This window comes from Hylobates moloch, unplaced genomic scaffold (genome assembly GCF_009828535.3).
Source record: "Hylobates moloch isolate HMO894 unplaced genomic scaffold, HMol_V3 SCAFFOLD_14, whole genome shotgun sequence".
Taxonomy (NCBI): Eukaryota; Metazoa; Chordata; class Mammalia; order Primates; family Hylobatidae; genus Hylobates; species Hylobates moloch.
Window position 1 is genome coordinate 94,583,595 of NW_026652289.1, and position 8,392 is coordinate 94,591,986.

Sequence of the window (8,392 nt, forward strand, 5' to 3'; positions counted from 1 at the left end):
GGGTTCAGGTGATCCTTCTGCCTGAGCCCTCTGAATAACTGGGACTACAGCCATAAGCCACCATGCCCGGTTTTTACTCTTTTGAGAAGCTGAGGGTTTAGTAGGGAGACAGTTACAGAAAAAAATAATTACAGTATAACATGGTAGGAATTGTTTTTATAATAGTATGTTCAATGTGCTTTGGAAGCAGAGATCAAGAGTGATTAAGTTTACAAACATTGTAGAGAAGAAATTATGTTTGAGTCTTGCAGGATAAAGAGGAGTCTACCAGATAAAGAAGACAGGAAAAGGTATTAAGTAGTCAGCCTTTGTAGTTAGCCTTTTATCTTGAAAATTTGAAAGAATTTAGACATTCACAAGTGGCGGGGGGATCTATGAAGAGGGAACTGCATATTAAAGGGGGAAATTATAATAAAGCATGAAGTGAAGTGGTTCTTTTTTTTTTTTTTTTGGTAGCAAATTTCTTTATTTGAAGGAATGGTACAAATCAAAGAACTTAAGTGGATGTTTTGCTACAACTTATAGAAAAGGTAAAGGAAACCCCAGCATGCATGCACTGCCTAGGTGACCAGGGAAGTCACCCCACAGCTATGGGGAAATTAGCCTGAGGCTTAGCTTTCATTATCACTGTCTCCCAGGGTGTGCTTGTCAAAGAGATATTCTGCCAAGCCAGATTCGGGTGCTCCCATCTTGCACAAGTTGGTCACGTGGTCACCTAATTCTTTGATGGCTTTCACCTGCTCATTCAGGTAATGTGTCTCAATGAAGTCACACAAATGGGGGTCATTTTTGTCAGTGGCCAGTTTGTGCAGTTCCAGTAGTGACTGATTCACATTTTTTTCCAAATGTAATGCACACTCCATCGCATTCAGCCCGCTCTCCCGGTCATCACAGTCTGGTTTCTTGATATCCTGAAGGAAGATTCGGCCGCTTCGTTGGTTCTGCAGCTTCATCAGTCTCAGCACGTTCCCTCTCCTCATGAGATTGGTGAAGAAAGTATTTGGCAAAGTTCTTCAAAGCCACATCATCACGGTCTAAGTAGTAAGACATGGACAGGTAAACGTGGGAGGCGTAGAGCTCCAGGTTGATCTGGCGGTTGAGGGCGGCCTCTGAGTCCTGGTGGTAGTTCTGGCGCACCTGCGAGGTGGACGCCGTCGTCATGGCGGCGACTAAGGAGAGGCTGCGCGGCGGCGGTGGCTGCGCGGCGCTGGAGCGGCGGCGGAGGCCTTGGGGCAGTCCGAGGGGGCGGTGAAGAGGTGAGGGAGGGCTGGCTATGGGCGGCCGCCCGGCGCGGGGGACGAGCGCCGAGTTCCGTCCAAGCACTGTTGAAGCAGGAAACCCCGACGACTCTCGGCGAAGAACGTCTCGAAGTGGTTCTTACTCTAGTATGTGTAAGTAAAAAGAATTCATGAATTGGGTCCAGTTTGTGTTGGGACTAAAGACAATGGGAAAAAAAATTAAAGATCTTCATAATAGGACATGATAAGATTAGAACTTTGAATTTAGAAGATTAAGTTTGTAGTCTTGTTCAGGATAGGTTGGATTAGGACACACCAGGAACAAGAAGGGCAATTAAGAGATCATTAAAATAGCTACTAAGAGGTAATGAGATGATACAGAATATGGCAGGAGGAATGGAAGGGAAGGGCCAAATGGAAGAAACGTTGCAGGCAGGTGTGTATTGTTTTTGGCAACCTGAGCGAGAGGATGGTGTACCATTAACAAGTAAGAAACATAAGAGATAAGCCTTGGGGGAAGTGAAAAAAATTCGGTTTGGACACACTAATTCTGAGAGTCTTCAAGAGAGCAGTTTCTGTAGATTGGTAAGACAATTGACGAGATGGGTTAAGTGGCTAAGAAGTGGGAAGTGAGAAAGTAGAGAGCAAATATGACTACTCTGTTCTGACCTTTGACAATGAGAAAAACAGTTGAGGGTTTTAACTGTTGGACAAATTGGGGAGATTGAGCTTGTTTTAGGTCGAAAGGGAAAATGGAAAAAACTGAAGGTGAAGGAAAGGATAAGTGATAGAGCAAGGTCATAGTATCAGAGGTATTGGTGGAGCAGTTACCCTTGGAAAGATATTTCTATGACAAGAACTTTCAGAAATAGGAGGTAAAGAATCTCAGATTCTACTTTAAATGATCTCACTTTATTTTTTTCTTTGCTGTGTGGAAAATCTCACCCTGTTTTATTTTATTTTGTTTTCTGGTCCCTTGGCAATAAAACCAATTTCTGACTGGCTTGCAACATGGCCTACTTAGTAAGGGAAACTTTGCTGAAAAGTAGAGTGGGAGTTGTGTAACTGCAATTCCTAGTGTTCCTGCTGCAGAGAGCTGCTCGTTCAACTCCTTCAGATTTGATATCACGATACTCTGTGACTAGTTCTTTAAAAATCGCTGTTTAATTTGGATAGATGTTGATTTTTACAACTCTAACTCAGACATTTTTAAAGGCATGAGTAAAACAATAAAACCTATAGAAGAAAACAAGAGAATAGTTTCATGATCTTAGAACAGGCAAATATTTTTAAAAATAGGACACAAAAAATACCAGTCATAAAGGAGGGGAATGGTATAAATTGGGGCTATTAAACAATTACAGGCCAAGTGCAGTGGCTCTCACCTGAAATCTCAGCACTTTGAGAGTCTGAGGCAGGACAGCACTTAAGCCCAGGAGTACAAGAACAGCCTGGGCAACATAGTGAGACCCTGTCTCTACTAAAAATAAAGTTAGCATGTGACATGTGCCTGTAGTCTCAGCTACTTGGGAGACTGAGGTGGGAGGATAGCTTGAGACCAGGAGTTCAAGGTTGCAATAAGCTATGATTGCACACTACTGCACTCTAGCCTGGGCAACAGAGTTAGACTCTCTCAAAAAAAAAAAAAAAAATTTTTTTTGAAGCCACAGAGTGAAAGAAGACATTTTAATATACAAATTTTTTGGCTGGGCGCAGCAGCTCACGCCTATAATCCCAGCACTTTGGGAGGCCGAGGTGGGTGGATCACCTGAGGTCAGGAGTTCAAGACTAGCCTGGCCAACATGGTGAAACCTCGTCTCTACTAAAAATACAGAAATTAGCCAGACGTGGTGGTGGGCGCCTGTAATCCCAGCTACTTGGGAGGCTGAGGCAGGAAATAAACTTTTTTTTTTAATTTTGAGATGGAGTTTCGCTCTTGTCACCCAGGCTGGAGTGCAATGGCACGATCTCGGCTCACTGCAACCTCAGCCTGCTGGGTTCAAGAAATTCCCCTGCCTCAGCCTCCTGAGTAGCTGGGATTACAGGCATCTGCCACCATGCCCGGCTAATTTTGTATTTTTAGTAGAGATGGGGTTTCTCCATGTTGGTCAGGCTGGTCTCGAACTCTCGACCTCAGGTGATCCACCCTCCTCGGCCTCCCAAAGTGCTGGGATTACAGGCTTGAACCACGGTTCCCGGCCCCCCAATAAACATTTTTAAGGCTACTCAAGAGTCTTTAGTCATCAAATAAGTGTACATTACAAACACAATGAAATATCACTACATACCCATCAAAATGGCAAAAATGAAAAGGACAGAAAATACCAAGAGTTGACAAGGATTTGGATTTGTTCCAACTCCTTGCCAACTCTTGGTATTTTCTGTCCTTTTCAGCTGAACAAGTACATACCCTATGACTCAGCAATTCCAATCTTAGGATATAACCAGTAGAAACAACTGGATTCTATTTAAATATCCTACAGTAAAATGAATGAATAAATTGTGGTATAATCATACAGTATAATACTACTCTACAATAAGAATGAAAGAACCACAGCTACACACAACAATATGGATAAATTATACAACAGAATGATGAAGCCAGAGACAAAAGAATTAATATTGTATGATTCCACTTATATAAAGTTCAAAAACAAGTAAAGTATCTATTTTGTTAGAAAAGAGGATATTTCTGGCCAGGCACGGTGGCTCACGCTTGTAATCCCAGCACTTTGGGAGGCTGAGGTGGGCGGATCACAAGGTCAGCAGATCGAGACCATCCTGGCTAACATGGTGAAACCCTGTCTCTACTAAAAATACAAACGCTTGTAATCCCAGCACTTTGGGAGGCCGAGGCGGGCGGATCACGAGGTCAGGAGATCGAGACCACGGTGAAACCCCGTCTCTACTAAAAATACAAAAAAAAATTAGCCGGGCGTGGTTGCGGGCGCCTGTAGTCCCAGCTACTCGGAGAGGCTGAGGCAGAAGAATGGCGTGAACCGGGGAGGCGGAGCTTGCAGTGAGCCGAGATTGCGCCACTGCACTCCAGCCTGGGCGACAGAGCGAGACTCTGTCTCAAAAAAAAAAAAGAAGATATTTCTGGTAGTCCAGTGGTTAGGAAAAGGAGAGAAAAGAGGATAATGGTTACCCTTGGTGTGTGGGGGGAAGGGTGTACAATGTAGCAACTGGAAAGAGACAGGAGGAAGATTTTTGGTGTAGAGGTATTGTTAACTTTCTTGATCTGATAATAGTTCCACAGATGTGTTCAATTTATGCAAATGCATTGAAATATACATTTATGATTTGTGCCCTTACTCTATGTGCAAATTATACCACAGGGTTTTTTTTAAGTCGGAGGTCTCAAATCTGTCATTATTCTCATAATAGGTTTGAATCAAAACTGTAATTTGTCATTTTTCCTCTGATTTATCTATTTATTAAAGTTATCCATGCTTCACATTAGTTTCTTCCTTCGAAAGCTCTAAGTGCCCAGTTGTCCACATCTTGAAATGTTCTAATCATTTCCACAGAACAGAATATTACCCTAAGTTCTGGGCTCTGTGGACCCTCTAGTTGTTATAGAATATAGCTTATCTCCCTTAAAATACACAACACTAATGAAGTTGCTCAAATAACCACATGGATGATAACATCCATTTAGTTTGGAGTCCACAACCATAAAGACAGTCTAGCACAACTACAACTATGGATACCCGCAGTTTGGTAATGCCTTGGTGACTCTTGTTGTCGCATTCTAGTCTTCTAGTCTCCTTGAGAACATTTGGATGTTAACATCATGTTCAGGAGGAAACAATGGTAATGGAGGGGGATGGATGTCGGAATTCCTTGGTTTTGGCAGCTTCATTATTCATGAGTTATTCACCATTCAGGAGAGACAACTATCCAAAAATTTCTTCAATACAGTAATCTAAATGCTAGAGAAAAAAAAATGAACTAAGTTTTTTTTTTTTTAGTTTTTTTTTTTACAGGCAGTCCCTGAAATGGAATAGGTCTAGAGAGACTCCCTGAACGAAGCTTTAAAAGTAAAACTAGGCTTAATATTAGAGACTCCTGATTTTTAAAATAATACATTGCTGGTTCAGAGAATGTGCACTTTTGTTTTGTTTTGTTTGAGACAGAGTCTCCTTCTGTCACCCCGAGGCTGGAATACAGTGGTGCCATCTTGACTCACTGCAACCTCCACCTTCCGAGTTCAAGCAATTCTCCTGCCTCAGCCTCCCAAGTAGCTGGGATTACAGGCGTGAGCACCATGCCTGACCAAGTGTGCACTTTTTTATTGGAATTACATTTCACCCAAAATGTGATTTGGAGGGAGATGACATTTTAAATAATGTTCCCATTTGTAATCCAAGAACATGATGTGTCTTTCCATTTATTCTCCTGGTTTCTTTTTTTTTTACTTTTTTTTTTTTTGTTTTTTTTGAGACTGAGTCTTGCTCTGTGGCGCAGGCTGGAGTGCAGTGGTGTGATCTCAGCTCACTGCAATCTCTGCCTCCTGGGTCCACGCCATTCTCCTGCCTCAGTCTCCCGAGTAGCTAGGACTACAGGTGCCCGCCACCACGCCCGGTTATTTTTTTCCTTTTTTTTTTTTTTTTGGTATTTTTAGTAGAGACGGGGCTTCACTGTGTTAGCCAGGATGGTCTCGATCTCCTGACCTCGTGATCCGCCCACCTCGGCCTCCCAAAGTGCTGGGATTACAGGCGTGAGCCACCGCGCCCAGCTCCTGGTTTTTAATGGAAAGTTTTGAAGATGTCTCCTTTAGCCCCTGCCCATTTCTTATTTGGTTAATTAATTTCTAAATAAACATAAGTGGACTTTAAGACTCTTGGGACTCAGGGGTTCCAAAGGAACCCACGTGATCTTTTTCTTCTTTAAACGGTACATCTAATATAATTGATATGGTTTGGATTTGTTTCCCTGCCCAAATCTCATGTCAAATTGTAATCCCTCCCAATGTTGGAGGAGGGGCCTGGTGGGAGGTAGTTGGATTATGCCGGTGGATTTTCCCCCTTGCTGCTCTCATGATAGTGAGTGAGTTCTCATGAAATCTAGTTGTTTAGAAGTGTGTAGTATTTCCCCCTTCTCTCTTTGTATCCTGCTCTCCCCATGTGAAGATATGCCTACTTCCCCTTCACCTTCATGATTGAAAGTTTCCTGAGGCCTCCCAGCCACAGCCTGCAGAACCTGAGCCAATTAAACCTCTTTTCTTTTTTTTGAGACAGAGTCTTGCTCTGTCGCCAAGCTGGAGTGCAGTGGTGCGATCTCAGCTCACTGCAACCTCCGCCTCCTGAGTTCAAGCTATTCTCCTACCTCAGCCTCCTGAGTGGCTGGGATCACAGGTGTGTGCCACCGTGCCCAACTAATTTTTTTTTTTTTTTTTGAGATGGAGTCTCGCTCTGTCGCCCAGGCTGGAGTGCAGTGGCTTGATCTCGATTCACTGCAAACTCCACCTCCTGGGTTCAAGCAATTCTCTTGCCTCAGCCTCCCAAGTAGCTGGGATTACAGGCGTGTGCCAACACGCCTGGCTAATTTTTGTAATTTTAGTAGAGACAGGGTTTCACCATGTTGGTCAGGCTGGTCTCGAACTCCTAACCTCATGATCCACCCACCTCGGCCTCCCAAAGTGCTGGGATTACAGGCATGAGCCACCTCACCCGGATACCTCTTCTCTTTATAAATTACCTAGTCTCAGGCCAAGCATAGTGGCTCATGCCTGTAATCCCAGCAATTTGGGAGGCTGAGGGGGGCAGATTGCTTGAGGTCAGGAGTTCAAGACCAGCCTGGCCAATATGACGAAACTCTGTCTCTACTAAAAATACAAGAAAAAAATTAGCCAGGTGTGGTGGTGAAGGCCTGTAATCCCAGCTTCTGGGGAGGCTAAGGCAGGAGAATCGATTGAACCTGGGAGGCAGAGGTTGCAGTGAGCCAAGATCATGCCATTGCACTCCAGCTTAGGCAAAAAGAGTGAAACTCAGTCTCAAAAAAAGTAAAAAATAAAAAAATAAAAGAACACAGAAGTCTGTGTGTGGTGGCTCACACCTGTAATCCCAGCATTTTGAGAGGCTGAGGCAGGAGGATAGCTTGAGCCAGATGTTCAAGACCAGCCTGGGCAAGATAGCAAGACCCATCTCTGCAAAAGAGTTTTAAAAATTAGCCAGCCTGGTGGTGTGCATCTGTAGCCCCAGCTACTCAGGAGAGTGAGGGAGAAGGATTGCTTGAGCCCAGCAGTTTGAGACTGCCATGATCTATGATCACAACACTGCATACATACTGTTGCCTGGGCAACAGAACAGGACCCTGTCTATAACAAACAACAACAAAAACGAAAACAAAATAACAGGGTCAGACGCAGTGGCTCACACCTGTAATCCCAGTACTTTGGGAGGCTAAGGTGGGTGGATTACATGAGGTCAGGAGATTGAGACCAATCTGGCCAACATGGTGAAACCTTGTCTCTACTAAAAATACAAAAAAATTAGCTGGGCATGGTGGCAGGTGCCCGTAATCCCAACTACTCCGGAGGCTGAAGCAGGAGGATTGCTTGAACTCAGGAGGCAGATGTTGTGGTGAGCCGAGATCATGCCACTGCACTCCAGCCTGGGCTCCATCTCAAAAAATAAAACAAAAATAAAAATGAGGGCCCACAACAGAATGAAATGACAAGTCAGGCTGGGAGAAAATATTTGCAAAAGACATATCTGATGAAAAGAGTGTTATCTAAAATATACAAAGAACTCTTTGGCCGGGTGCGGCGGCTCACACCTGTAATTCCAGCACTTTGGGAGGCCAGAGCAGGTGAATCACTTGAGGCCGGGAGTTCAATACCAGCCTGGCCAACATGGTGAAACCCTGTCTCTACTAAAAATATAAAAAAGTAAAATATGCAAATAACTTAAAATGCAACCATTTTTTTAAAAATCTGATTTAAAAATTGAGCTACAGACCTGGAAAGACACCTCACTAAAGAAAATATACAGGGGCTGGGCACGGTGGCTCACGCCTGTAATCCCAGCACTTTGGGAGGCCGAGGCGGGTGGATCACGAGGTCAGGAGATCGAGACCATTCTGGCTAACACGGTGAAACCCTGTCTCTACTAAAAATATTTTAAAAATTAGCTGGGTATGGTGGTGTG

General features: G+C 43.8%; 1 pseudogene; it reads right to left on the reverse strand.

The window, feature by feature from the left end:
• Positions 1-447: 447 nt before the first annotated feature.
• Positions 448-1,304, reverse strand: LOC116481434 (ferritin heavy chain-like; annotated as a pseudogene).
• Positions 1,305-8,392: the final 7,088 nt, after the last annotated feature.